Raw genomic sequence first — 15,654 nt, forward strand, 5'->3', positions numbered from 1 at the left:
CAAACAGATTCACAGTCACACCATTTTCTTGCAGTACTATAAATTTTGCATTGTAAAAAATTTCAAACTCCAATTTTGTGGAATATTGGTATGCTTTGGAAGACCTCTGAACACATACAATGTCCAAACCTGATGCTCTTGCAGAATTACAGGAAAACATGGGAAGCAATATAAACAGTAAGAGGTAAGTCCATGTGGTGAGTCCAACATTAGAGTTCCCCATGGAAGAAAGGAGGGAAGAAAGACTAGAAGGACGGGGGAGGGGAGACCACATTATTTCCATGTCTCTAGAATATTCCTTTTTCTTCCTTCCCTCTGCTTATTGAATTAGTGAAACATTTCATAAAATCCTGAGCCATATTAATCCAAGATGAAAGCTTACAAAGCAGCATAATCATTTTAGAGCTGATTTAAGGCTCAAAATCAGCATGCCACAAATACAAACTATCCATCCCCACCTAGTACCACAGAAATAAAATCCAACAGGTAATTTTAAGATAATTCTAAAGTAGGTAAGAGAGGCAGAGAGGTAAGTGTTGTGCTAGGAATTGAGTGTTGTGAAGAAAAGTTAAACAAAGCAAAAGTGACCCAGGTGAGGGGCCATGAGCAAAGGTTAAAGGTCAGTGAAGCTTCTGCTCTTAAGCTGTGAGGTGAGGGAGGCTATACTTGTTCTTTCAGCAGCATCTAGGCTATTCTAGAAAGAGTAGCCACCTGTTTTTTTTTTTTTTCCTGTCTGTGAGTTTCTAAGTAGGAAATAGTTGAGGCCACTATTTCTTCACCCTTGAGGAATGTGCAGTCACTAAGTCTCCCTAGCCAGAGTCTGTACCTGCATTTTAGACTAAAGTGGGATCTCATGAAAAGATCTCAAACAGGAAGCAGCAGAGGTAAGAGATTCCTTTGGAAAAAATGAGGACCGAGGGACGTAAAATAATACAGTCACTAAAGCTAAAAATAAACGGTTGAGTATCTGATCTTAGAAACCATAACATGTTTTCCTAGAGAACAGAAACCCAAGACAGCAACGGGAATTCTTCTCCTCACCACCCCACTTTCATCCTACAGATCTGAGAGGACCAAAGGAAAGTGTCCAGGCACCCTGGGGCAGTAAAATAACCCTGGTCTTCTCATGAAACACATTAGTGTAGAGAGGAACAGAGGCCCTTTGAGCGGTTCTAAGAGCTACATAAGCTGCATTTCCCCCGTGAACCCAAAGCTTTGTTTATTTGCAGAGTTGTGCTACTAAGAAAGACATGGGGGCTCAGTGGCTCAGCTGACATACTCCAATCTGGACACTTAACACTTCAGATGCTCTCAACTATGTGTTTGCTCAAGAGCCCAGGGACCGTTGCTTACTAGTACTTCTTCAGGTGTTCTGAGGGGAAATGGGGGCATAGTGGGGGCAGGGGGAATGACGGTTTCTGCTTCTTCTTTGGGGGAAGATAGACTCAAGACAGAATGTCCTCAACACCACACCGTATCACAGGGCCATGGGTGGTCTGCACCAGCCCTCACTTCATCCCTCCTCACAATGATGCAAGCAGTTTGAAGGCAGAATGCTTGAAAACAACCAAAGGGACTCAAACTAACCTTTTCCCCTTTGAGGTAGGGGTGTGTGTGTGTGTGTGTGTGTGTGTGTGTGTGTGTGTGTGTGTAATGTGTGTAAGTGCACTTGTGCAGTATCAGGTGCATTTCTTTGATCGTCCACCACCTTTACTTTTTGAGAAAGGACTCTCACTAAACTTGAAGCTCATTGATTCAGCAAAGCTGGCTGGCCAGGCCAAAAGCTCCAGGGATCCATTTGTCTCTGCCTCCCTTCCACCAGTACTAGGTTACAGGCATGCTCTGCTATGCCCTATTTTCTCCATGGGTCTTGGAACTTGAACCTAGATCCTCATGCTCCTGCTGCAAACACTTTACTGACTGAGCCATACCTCCAGCCCTATTTAACTTTTAGATAACTCCAGCCCTACATAACTTTTAAGCTACAATTGTGTGAGAAGGAGGAGAAGACCTAGACATGGGGGATCTTCAGTCAATAACTAAACACAGGAGGAAAAAAGCTGTATGCATTTACATGGGTGTGGTCATTCACAGTCCCTGTTCTCGGGTTAACTGTTACAAACCCATCAGATGCATAGCGTATGGACTATTTACCTCCAAAACAGAGTTAAGTACATATAAAATCATTGGTGTCACTTAGAATCGGACCGCTCATTTGAAGATTGTTACATTCACCCTGTTTTTTAGTCAGTGATGTCCAAAAGGAAGACTTAGGTTTTGGTAATGAAGTTGTGCTTGTTAAGAGGGCTGAACCGACAGAGTTCAAGTCACTCAGGAAGAAGGCAAGCTGGCAGACTGCCCCCCATGATGTCGCTGGAGGTGGGAGCATGAGGACTGGCTGAAGCATGGTCCCCAGTCAACTGCTTGTTTATTGTCAAACCCAACTTAAATGCTACTTCTGCTTATCGACACTAATCCAGTTACCCTACTGACAGTGTGCCAATGGCATCCCCCACCCTAACACATGGCAGCAGCTTCTTTATGCTCAGTACAATGTTTCAAGATAGACCATGGAAGTCCCTACATTTTCTACCACTCTTGTGGTTTTTAAACATTTCACCCTGCATCAGACTTATAGAACAGCCTTGATTTTGAAAACCTGTTTACTTGTCCTGTGCTGCTGTGGGCCTCAGATTCCCTTCAGATTCTCCTGCCTGCCTCAGTCCTGATCACCTGCAGAGCCTACAGCACATTCTTCAGCAGCACTGACCATTACTCTAACCATTCTTTCTTGGTCTGAAATCTCCACTGTCCAGACCTGGCTTCATTTCTTGGTGGGCCTTCTGGGTGAACTCTCGAGCTCTATCTACATCACACATTTTTATATTGCATCTTCTTCAGCTGCTAATTCCTGAGCAGAAATAGTTCAAGTATCAAGGCTGAGGTTAAGAAATAGTCCACAAGACCCTAAGGAGAAAAAGATAATTTCAAAGAGAAAGCAGTATGCTGGTTTATAGGTAGTAACTCTTCCTTTGGGACAACGATCCCCTTGGGAAGCAGTGTAGCTTCTGTAGAACCTCTATGTCATAGTAAAGAGGGGCTTCTTGGATCTCATCCACCCCTAGAAGTGTAAGGCAACCTGAGATCTGGCTGCCCACATGTTTCTCTAGCTTCTCCCAGGCAAGATTGCTCTGAATGGAACTGTCCTCAAGTTTTAGCCCAGGTGCAACAGTGACTTTAGGGACTCAGACAAGCAAAGCTAGATCAAGTCAACGTGGCTTTGTCACCATTGACAGTGGAGCATCATAGACTCCAGCCATCAGTTCAGCTCACCAGGGTGCTGCACTGTGGTAAAACCAAGAGCACAACCCTTGTTGGGTCATTTGTGTGTAATAATTAAGTCACCATTTAAGCATCTGTTGAGAACGCGAATGTACCAGGCACTATATCACATTCTGAAGATAAAGACAAGTAAGAAATGTGTTTCACCCTCAAGAAGCCTAGAGCTTGGTGAGTGAATCTGACACAAAAAGGCATGGTTACAATAAATCATGACAAGGGGTGGATCACAGGGAACAGGGGGTGGGAGTGAGAGCCAGTGAAGAGGAAACCTAACACACACAAATGAGGTAGGGAGAAGCAAGGTCCCCTCCCAGATCCCCATATGACTTCTTCTTCTCAAAAACACAATGAGGCTGACTAGACTGAGGACTGATATTTCATCTCACTACTAGTGTTGCGAAGGCCAGTGGACCAGCCTATGTGTGACTCTAGTTTGTGAACACTGAGGTGTGAGTGCAAGGAGCACACTGCCAGCTCCAGCTCTGCCAGAAAACCACAGCTGCAAAGGAGCTGCCTGCTAAGGGAGAGGAGACCCTGGCAAGCAGACGTGTGTCATGGCTCCCTGGATTAATGAGCAGTGAGAACAAAATAGCTTTAGCCGAATCTCTCTTCTAGAAGTCAGAGTAGACAAAATGATTTCCAAGAAGAGGCCTTTACTTTGGTTCCTGGTTATAAAGGTCCAAGGTTAAGAGGCCACATCAGGTGATGACCTCCATGATGCAATGTTTCAAGAATAGTCTGGGCATTATGTGGGAAGAGACATGGGACATGCGAGTTGTGTCCGTCTAGATTCACTCCCTTTTCTCACAAAGCCACTAAGATGCAACCATGGCTGTTCCTCCCTGAAGACCACATCCTTCCCTGATCTCTGAAGAAAACTCCACCATCAAACATTGTAAATGGATTAAATTTCCACTCTCTTCGTTCTCTAACAGGTGATCAAATTATAACACGAGACACCTTGGAAACATTCGAAAGATATCAAAGGACCCAGCAGCAGACAGTACAGTTGTGGTAGAGAGATGCTTTGTCTATCTCTCTACCAAATTCTTTGTCTATACCCGCTTCTAGTCCAGAGGGTTCCCCAAAGTCCCTGCTTTATGTGTGATATCTTTGTGACATCCAGGTGTATACCTGATTCCTGAATAAATCACTAATAACGGCCTCTTTGATTCTCAAAAGATTCTTGTCTGGGCTTTGAATTATCTCCTAATTAGAAGATCCCGGTGTCCCATGCATCACTTCCTATTTAATCCTCTTGTTATCTCGAATTTTACTGCAGAGAACTTGAGCTTAAAGCTCCCCCCACCACCTGCCACTACCAAATCATAGAGTCATGAAATGGAAAAAGTGGGAACCGACATCAAGCCTGTCTAAGCCTGGCGTCTAAGCTATAGACATCTGAATTTCCACACTGCTACATGTCCTCCCTTGGAAAGAACATGAAATATTGTGACCAAGATGAAACTAAAGGAGTGGTTTGTGAGGACAGCCACTCAGAATCCACAATGAGCTTACCACTGCAAGGTAATGGACTAGCTTATTTCAGTTGGGTCTCAAAGACTAACTAGTTTTTTTGGGGGGGAGGGTAAAGAGGCAGAGGGAGGGAGAGGAGAAGAAGAGGAGGAAGAAGGAGGAGAAGAAGAGGAGGAAGGAAGGAAAGAAGAGAAGAACTTGTTTGGTAAGAAAGAATGCGTACTTGAAAAAGAAAAGAATGTGGTCTGATAAGCAACTTCATACTCAGGAAATGAAAATAAAAGGTCTTAGTTTGGAGAATAAGCAGAGAATAACCACTGTGGGTTGGACTGAAGATCTAGACCAGATTCATTTTTCCTATTCTTTTCTGGGAGCTGGGTAGGGGCTGGAAATCACAGGGGATTAAGTAGAAGGTGCTAAACAGTTCTCAAAGGTCAGAACTGCTGCCTACAGGAGACTAGAATAAAGACACATAGTCTGAGAGTACTTTAGCAGACACAGACTTGGTAATGGAAGGGGTGTGTGTGGTCCCACCAGGGTCTCCTACACTCCCACTGGTGGACTCTTGGGACAGGCTCTCCAGTTTGGGGCTGACAACCATGTTAATCAATGCTAGGAGTAGAACTTACCATCAGAGAGGTTGGATGGGCTTCTACTAGCTCTTTCATTGGGAAAGCAGCAAGCTCAGTTTGGATCAAATACACTTGCTCTAGGGTAAATGGGTTCCCCTGTTAGAAACTGAGGAGAGGGCTATGCTGGGAACTTTAAATTTAGGAAATTATATACAAAGAAATGATGACAGAGGCCTGCTTAAGAACTAATTCACTCTTGGGGACTAGAGAGTGAGGAAGCCAAGAAAACAAAGATTGAACCTCAAACAACTACAATATTGATAAAGCAGATGTTAAAGGATATTGGGAGGGGGGAGTACTGAAGCTCACAGGAAGCCAGTTTAGCAAATTAACACTCTCAACTTCTTGATCCAGCATTCTTACTCTGCCGTATCCCTGAACCTCTGTTAGGGTTTTTATCCAGTCCTAACCTCCACCTCCCTCACTGAAAATCTCCCCTTTAATTCTGACCTCAAAATGTCTGTGCACTGTGGACCATTGGCCTTCTACCTGGTGAGATGTTGTTGAATTACAGGTGCTACCCTGACGTGGTAAGCAGGGAGCTGAGCTTTCCCTGTCCATCAAGTGCCAATCTGGTATTACAGGGAGTCCTGCAGTCATGTAAAAGATGAATGGCAGAAGATAACTGGACTGTCTCTTGGTTAGGGGCCAAGCATTCACGTGTCAGCATCAGCTTTCTAGAGAAAGGGTTTTAAGAACAGGAATGTTGGAGAGTTTAATTCTGAGTAGGGGTGTCCAATCTTTTGACATGATGGTATAACACAGTCATCTACAAATGTGTTGGGCAGAACTTAAACCCACCCTGGGAGAGATGTGGCCCATGAGCCATAAGTTGAACACACCTGGTAAAAGTTCCTAATTAAATATGTGCTGTGTGTATGAGGAGAATGAGTTCAACCAGTATAGGAAATATATTACAAAGAAATAAACAGATGAATGGCTGAAGTAGAGCCCAGCATGCTTCTCCCATTGGGACCTGTGTAATCTGTGGGCTCTGCTTCTCCTCTGGGTATAAGTCCCCATCCTCTGGAGGGGAGGCTAAGGCAGGGAAAGCCCTTCACCTGCTGGTGTGGTGCTTAGTGCTGTGAACTACGAAATACGGGGGAGATGTCAGAGATCCTCCCAAACCTAAGCCTGAGAACCCTGTTCAAGCAAGTGCTCATTAATAGCTGACCATCACTCTTCTTCCTCCTCCATCTCCTCTTCTTTCTCCTTTTCTTCCTCTTCCTGTCTCTCTACTGTTTCCTCTCTCACTTGTTAGTTTTGCTCACCAGTCTGGCCAGAGCGCTGCTTTTGTACCCATGATTACCCCAGCAGGTGCAGCCCTGTGGGAAGCATCTTTACTTGATTTTGATTCCTGACAACAATTTAATTCATTTTTTCATCTTTGCTATTTCCTTCTATCGTTCTTTGCTTCTGTCCTCATCATTCCTCCCTCCTTCTTCCTCTTTTCCTTTCTTCTTCCTTTTCATCTCGTTCCTCTCCTCCCCTCTCTCCCTTCCCTCTCCCGCATCCAGCGCAATTTTTTGTTCAATTAACAAGGCTGCATTCTCTTCCCAGTCCATTTCCTGGTTTTCTCACCTCCTTATTTGTTATTGCTCTGGAAGCCTGTGAGCTGATTCTACCAAAGCCGTCTGTCTCTCTGCCTCAAAGCACTGAACACACAGCTGGTGTTCCACAAATGCTCCCTGAATCAGAACAGGCTTGTGCTTGTTCTCGTTAACACATGTGCCCACTGACCACTGACCCATGTGATCCTCTGACCCAGGTGGACAGACACTGTAACTTCAGCTAACAACTACTAAAAACTGAAGGTGTTGCTCATGGTTCCAAGACCCAAGCCTTAGTTAACGACGCCAACCCTTAAACCAGTTCTCTGTAGTAGGGACTGTTATCAGCCTCATCTTCAGGAAAGGTTCACAAGTCCAAAGGAAATACAACAATTTATCCCAAATCAACTGACTAAAATGTAGACATAGGATCTGAACCCAGGACACTGGTCTACAGTCTCAACCACTGCACCACACTAAGAATGATCATAATTTAACTCAAATTATAAATGTTAAAAATAAACACACAAAGGCATGATTAAATTAAGGGCTTTTTATTTACAATAGATCTGTTCACACCGCTCTTTACAAATAAGTAGCTATTTTCGAGGCACCACACACACACACACACACACACACACACACACACACACACACACACACACAGGATAGGGTCTTTTTCCCCCAGCTTCCTTTGGAACAAGGAGTAAAGTTACCACAGCTAGCTCTAACCACTGATTCTGGAAAATTCTAAATTAACAAATATATGTCTATGAAAATAATTTGCAAGCCTCTTAATTGCACAAATGAGTTTAAAGTTTTTCCTCACCTATAGTTAAACTTGATTTTCAGGGTGGTATACAAGGAGAGAATTTGTTTTATTCTTCTAGTTGGGCAAAATTGAAATGAAATAGAACTGCAAATATTAGCCACAGTGGCAGAAAGGATTAATAGGGTATTGATGTTGTTGCGTCCATTAGGAAGGGACTATCCAATCTGGAGAATCCTGGGCTCCTGTCTCTCTTGGGATGAAGGCTATTTCCTCTACCCCATTCTCTTTCCACCTGAGAGCAGGAAAATCCTGGCAAATGACGGCAAAATCCCATTTTGCTCTTCTTGAAGTCAGATGTGTCCTCTTTGTTCTTGAAGTCACTGCTCCATGCCTGTAATTCTTAGCAACCCTTCCTCACAGGATGCTTAGTGTCCTGCAAAGAAATTGCCAAGAATTCGAAATCATCGCAGGTCGTAATGGATTATAGCTGAGTGAGAAGCTGCTAAAATTGTACCAAACCGCCCAATTTTACATAGTTGAATGTGAACAAGGGAATTGAGGTGAAATGTAAGCTTTTAAAGGAATGTTAACAGCTATCATCAAGGAAAGATATAAAAAAAACCTACTGTCACTAAAAATATGAATATGTTCACTAGGATGTGGGGTAAAAAGCCAGATGGAAAAACAATGGGACCGAAAACAAAAGGGCAGACAATTTGAAGTCTCTGTTTAATAAACACAGCTGGGATGCAGCTGAAGTCCGGAGATGGGGGAGCTACCTTTTCAAACTCATGAAGAAAAGTCTGCTAATAGTAAAAGTGAAACTGAATATTTGGTGACTGGACATACTCAAGCCAAGAAAATAGGCTTGGCTGTATATTCCCAACAGCGTGTAGGATTAGTATTCAAGCGAAGTTGTAAAAGTTGATGGCTGCCCGGGGAAGACATGCACTGATGCCCTTGGAGCACACTGAATGGAGGAAGAAGAAAGATGCAAACTGCAGCTCAAATGCCCTGGGATGGGCAGTCATCACCTTGTGCATGGGTGCTGCTCTTTACCAAGGAAGCCCTGCGGTTCCATTTCAGAGGCAACACATCCTTTTACTTAATCTTTCATGACTAGATGATCACATTCATGACACAAATCAACCAGCCAGACCCATTCTTTGCTGAAAATGTAGCTGCTAGTCTATTACCTTAGAGGCACAAAGATAGCAATGTGAGTAGGTTGTCAGGTCTTTATCTGTGTCAGCTTTATCTATTAAAAATGTTGACTGAAATGCATGACATGAGGATTTATTCTAGGGTTTAGAGAGACAGCTCAGCTAGTAACGTAGCTGCTTTACAAGCACAAGGACCCGAGTTCAATCCCCAGAACCCATATAGCAGAAGCAAAGTATGGTGTGTACTCATAACCCCAGAGCCAGTAGGTAGAGACAGATAGAAACTTGGGCTCCCCCCAAAGAACCCACTAAGACTACCTGACAAGTTCCAGACTAAGGAGAGACCCTTTCCCAAAAGAGAAAAGTAGATACCACCTGAGGGACAGCGGCCAAAGTTAAAGGTTGTTTTCCAGCCTATGTGGGCACCAGACTTCCCTCCCTTCAGTTCTTCCTGAAGTTTAAATTATTCAAGTGCTCTGTCCTAGAAATGGTCACTAGACTTTTCACTGGACTCAATACTGGAGGTCAGGTCATCTAACAGCATCTGTAGTCTGTAGACTATCTGAATAAAGAAATCACTACACTTCTTAGCCCTTTAGAAAACAATCTCATATTTCATACTCAACTTCCTGCAGTAACTTTACACAATAACTTTAAGCTAATCAAATTTGTCCTTACAAACGAAGAAGAAGAAGAAATAGAATTATAGGTGTATTCTTAGGTGGCAAACCCCTTTTATTTCATATAGCAAACATTTATCTACTACCTACCAAATCCTATTATAAGCCCAGAATGGAATTTAGAGAGGAACAAAAATGTAGTCCTCTCAGATTGAGAACTCACAATGATTAAACACTCAGGTCTTTGAACCAGTCTGTTTGAGGAGGGTGAGAAAGTGACTGGGATTGAGGGAGCTAATTTAATGAGTGTCACTTTGCTAAGTTTAAATGACCTAAAATGTTCTGCATGTCTTCTGCTGTGCTGCTAGAATCCCCTGAAACTGCACACACTATCTAAGTGACAGAAATATCGTTCCTGAGATGCTAAGCTGGGAGGCAGACCCAGAAATATCACCCCAAACCCATGGTGTTAACCACTAAGCAACACTGCCTCTGTGGGTATGAAGAGGAAATGACTCAAATAGAAATGCTGAACATGCTAAAGAAACTGACAGTTCAGATTTTGGTGAAATCTCCCCCGATGCTGGATGACAATGAAAAGTCACCCTTGATGTTACTAATTGTTTTACAAAATGTACTCTCCACAATCATAGAAGTGCCTGGAAAAAAATCTCCTTTATAATAAAAGCATGAATAAGTCTCCACTAAATGACACAATGTAGGGGATATCATGTCCCCGGTGGGATGACATAATGACGTTCTCTGCTCCAGGGGCAGTAAAACAATGCTAACCTCAGTGCTCATTAACTGCATTGTACTAGCTTTTTAGCATACGCCTTTGTTCTTTGGTGTGACATACTAAGCATGTAGGGTCATGTCATAGTTAGTCTATTTTAGTTTTAATAGTCTCAAAGTGCATGGAGAATTTAGAAAAACAATGGCTGTTAAACCAGCTCTCCACCTGCCAATCACACACCACACACATACACACACACACACACACACACACACACACACACACACACACACACAAAACAAGTTACATTTTCTGTATGCTAGACCTGATACAAGTTATGGGGTGAGAGAAGACTTGAGAAATATATCTTTGTCTTCAAATAGCTGCAATGGAAGGTTGAGCTCAGAGACAAGTCAAAAGCCAATTAGCACATGTCAAAAATAGAAGCAATTGCAGTGAGCCCTGTGATTTGGGAGAGGCAATGACCTCTGACCTGGGTCTCAAAGGATATGTGCCATCTAGTCACATGCACCAGTCTTTGTAGGAAAAGTGCTCTCCTAACTTGACTCTATTGTTTCTTCTAAAAGGTAAGACCTTGCCACATGCAGTAGACCACACCTGCAATGAATGCAGGAACTCCAGGGTTGAGCTGGGAGGATCCCTGTGAGTTAAAGTCAGCCTAGGATGTGGTGTGACATACCATCTCAGAGAGAGAAGGGTGGATGGAGGATGCCAGGTGTTGGTTGGGAAAACACCAACCTCCCTTGACTAAGGCATTGCTTCTCATAAAACAGAGGAAGGGATAGAATGAAGCCCATCTATTTTCAAAGAGTTTCAGTGAATAATTTAGTTTAGTGAATAGTTACTAGCACCTTTACTGAGTCAGAGAAACTATGGTTCTCTGAGATACTGACAGGGTAAGTGGTCTGGCATCATGAGACCCCACTTAAAACCCAATAGTGTATAAATATGGTTGTAGGTGATGTGATAAGAAAACTTTAAAAAGTGCTATGTTGGGAGTTGTGGATGACTGCTAGTAATATCCCTGTTTCACAAGTATGAGGGCCTGAATTCAGATCACTAGCATCCCCATGGAAACCTCGGAAGAGAGCACTTACAATCCTAGCCCTTAGGGCAGATCCTGGAAGCTCATTGGCCAGCCAACCTGGACAAATCAGAATTTCAGGTTCAAAGAATAAAGCTGGGGAGTAGTTAAGGAGAGACACTCAGTGTGGAACTCTGACTTCTACATGCCCTCCATCTACACAGGAACCACTTTACACACACCCACACCAAGTCCATATGCCATACAGACATATCACACACCAAAAGAAGAGAGGAGGAAAAGGGGGAAGAAAGTAAAGGGAGAAAGAAGAAAAAGTGATGTTTGAGTTGGAGATCTTGGCTTTATTCAGAATGACCTTTGGCACAAAGGTCCTTATTTTTAAAAGGAAAGGAGAGGAGGGAGGAAGAGAGAATGAATACTGGCTTTTGTTTGTGTGTATTTTGCCTCCTAAGTGTTGGATGTTGGCAGCTGGCTCCCCTGTTTTCAATATTAAAAAGGTGATAGGACCTGGGGAAACTTCACCACTAAGAAGTCCTATATAAACCTCTCTCTCGGCCTGTTCAGGTATTGACTGAGCTTTCCCACCCTGACAGAGGCATCCACTCTCCTGGATTCTTCCTTCCCAAATAAATCTCTTTCTCAAAAGATTCTACATGACCCCAACTGGATGGCATTCCCCTACATATGGAATTGGGGTGGGGGATGGGAGGGAAGGGTGTTTAGAGTGCATGTGAGAAGGCAGAGAGGGTAAAAGGGAGGGAAGGAGGGAGGGAGGGGTGGGGGGAGGGAGGGAGGGAGGGAGAGGGAACTGGGATCGACATGTAAAATAATAAATTAAATTCAAAAAAAAAAATGCTTTGACCTACAGACTACAGCTAGGATATCTGAATCTTCTTCGAATCCCCCAAGACAGCGCCCCCTTACCAGCAGGAAGTAGTTTGGAAAGAACGACGCCCAAATTCCCAAATATTGTGTATAAATGTTTGTTTTCATTTAATTGGACTTTGTTATATAAAATTAAATAAATAAAAAAAAAAAAAAAAGAAAAGCAAAAAAAAAAAAAAAAATGCTTTGACTCCAAAATTTAAGTTCAAGGACAAGTTACTGGGGAAAAGGATTTCTATTTTTGTTTCCACAGAAAATGAAAAGATGTGGATTCCTTCCAGACTAATGTGGTTTGATCACGCCAGACCGCCTGAAACATAGTACAAGGTGAGCCTACATTCAAAACAGCTGGACAAAACAGCCCTACAGACTACAGCCAGGATATCTGAATCTTCTTCGAATCCCCCAAGACAGCGCCCCTTACCAGCAGGAAGTAGTTTGGAAAGAATGACGCCCAAATTCCCAAATATTATGTATAAATGTTTGTTTTCATTTAGTTGGACTTTGTTATATAAAATTAAATAATAAAAAAAAAAGATTCTTGGGTGAAGATCTTCATTTACCAGTGCAGAATAGCCTGGCTTCCCCATTAGCAGGGTGTAGCAAAAAGAAGTAACATCTTGGGTGGCAGCAGAAGTAGAGAGCTCTACTAGATTGTTCCCTTAGGGAACAGAGCAGAGCTCAGCTGTCAGCAGCTTTCTCTAGGAGTGGGGCAGGATTGTGGCTCTAGGTATAGCCTGGCTTCCCAACAAGTCAAGATACCTTTTGCTCCAGGACTGAGCGGTCCTAATCCGGCTCCTGCCTCCAGAGATGTCCTACTGCAGCTCTAGGTATAGCCTGGAATCACAATAAATCAGGATATCTTTGCAGCACCAGAGCTGTAACACTCACACTCACTTACAAAAACTAACCTCTTTTCTTCCTAACAATACCTAACCTCAAGTATTTCATCATTGTAACAAGAAATAGCATGACAAAGCAACCACAGTCCATACTTCTTGCTGGTGCTCTTGTTAAAAAATGCCTTTGAAAGTCATTCCTGGAGAGTGTGAGTTCAGAGTCCTGGAGATTTAGCAGAAGACTCGGGATAGAAGTGCTACCCATGGAGGTGGATTTGTGTGGGCAGAGGCACTGATGACCAGAATAAAATAACAAGAGAGATGTCTTCAACACCCTTTCCTCTGTCATTCACCATGCTGTGTTCTGCTGTGGCAATTTGGAGAGAGGGGTGTCCAGTGTGAGTCAAAGCTGTGAATCCTTGAGAGCAAGAGCCAAGTCTACTGTGAGCACCACCTCCTGCATCCCAGTGGCTAGAACACTGATGCAAATAGGTAGCACTCCCATAAGGAAAAAGGGGGAGGCTTATGGAAAACAATTAGCTATGGAGCTTTCCTTAATACACTCACTGTGAAAAACAATCTGGGAATAAGATAACAAAGTCACATATGCACCTGCATCCAGCAGCATCATGTTCACTGGAATTAAAGTCACCTGCATGAGAAACCTTGTGGAAAGAAGTTCGAGCTGAAGCTTTGTTGTGCACTGAACCCCAAATCAGAAGAATCTGAATGTCCATCGATCACAGAATGATTAAGTAGGTGACACTGTGGTGTAAAGTGCTCTGTAGCTCTCTGAAATGCTATATCAGCATAAAAATGTGGAATATGTTTTAAATGCTGGGAGGCAGGTATCAGAGAAACATGCCAAGTGAAAGATTCTGTTTTTAATAGTGGAAAGGGGGAAGGAGAAGGAAGCAGAAAATAAGGTGAAGAATAGTATATGACAGGGCTCTAGAGCGATGTTCTTTGTGGATTTGAGTTCAGGTAATGCCACTTACTATTTGACTTGGGGAAATCAATTGCTTAGCTATCTATCATTAGCTTAATTTCCTAATTTCTGTGTTGCTGATAATGACCTCTACCTCCTACTTAAGTTTAATGTTTAAATCAAAGTTATTCAAAGGGCTGGAGAGAAGGCCCAGCATTTGTTGCTCTTGAACAGGACATGGGTCAGTCCCCAGCCCCTACTTGGTGGCACACAGCAACCAATAATCCAGGTGTCTTGGAATCTAATGCCACCTTCTTGCTCTTTTTGTCATCACACAGGATCATGCACACATGTACATGGATGTGGGTGCCTGCAGAGACCAGAAGAGGGTGTTCAATCCCCTGGAGTTCATACTACAAGAGGTAGTGAGCTACCTAATGTGGGTTATTGCGGTTTAATAAGGATCAGGATAAACAATTAGGCCAAGCAGATGTTTATTCAGGGAGAAATAACTTACAACATAGACAGGTGAACACCAACAGGTTCCTGCTTCCAAGAATTTCTCTGGATCTCCTCCTGTCCCCGGGCAGTTGGCAAGAGAGCTCTCCTGCACCTGCCTCCTCCAACCTAGTTCCCCAGGTCACTTCCCCTGGCTCCACCCCCCAATGGGTGTGGTCAGTGCCACAGAAGGAGACAAAGTGAATATCCCACTACAATTCCCTTTTAGTCTAAAGAAAAGATTTAGGCTTTATACAAAACTATACAAAACAGTTAATAACAAGGGTGCTCTAAGAAAAGGAAAATCAAAAACAAAACCACCTACATATCTAGTCCTAGGGTGAAAGCAAAATGGAGTTTACCATAGAGTTGTCCTAAGCTGGAAAATTTAGGTCTAGTACCTAATATATCTAACTAGAAGGAGAGAATAATAGTTGTGATAGTTTAATCTCCAACCTCATCAAGACCTGAGAAGGAAAATAATGACACTAGGGTAGATAGGAAGTGCGGATAGGCAACTTCCAAAAGGTGCAGTGAGGACAGAAACAGCAGGCTACATGGACAGTCACCCAAGGTCTCACAGCAATGTTGGTACACCCAGTTTTGGCTAAGGCCAAGAGTACTTGACAGACCACAACAACAGCAGGGAGATAGAAAGGCTGTCTTATCCTGACTGCAAGGTCCAGCAGTCTTCTATATTTGTCTCCTGCAAGCAAATAGGACTGCATGTCCAAATCAGTGGTCAAGGTGGGGGCAATTCTTTGCCCAAGAGGCCATTGGCCGAAGCGAGGATGAACTCCAGAAGGAGCAACAACAGTGTCCAACATATTTTCGGGAAAGTGCACAGTTCTATCTCATGTCAACGGAGTACTAATATTAAAACATTTAAATGCCATGTTCTGCATGTCTATGAAGTGATTGAAGATTAAGCATCTATGTCTGACTAATCTCATAGGTAAAGGAAACATGAGTGAAGATAATCTGTACGACTCAGGAACTTAGCTAAAAAACTGAATGAAACTTCCCTGAGTAAGGCAGGGACAAATACCTAAACAAAACAACTATGTACATATGCATACATATAAATCCCTAAAATAGAGGTAGAGTAGAAAAGTCTAGACAAGAGGTAGAACTATAAAGGGTAGCA

This window comes from Phodopus roborovskii, unplaced genomic scaffold (assembly GCF_943737965.1).
Source record: "Phodopus roborovskii unplaced genomic scaffold, PHOROB, whole genome shotgun sequence".
In the NCBI taxonomy this organism is placed as follows: Eukaryota; Metazoa; Chordata; class Mammalia; order Rodentia; family Cricetidae; genus Phodopus; species Phodopus roborovskii.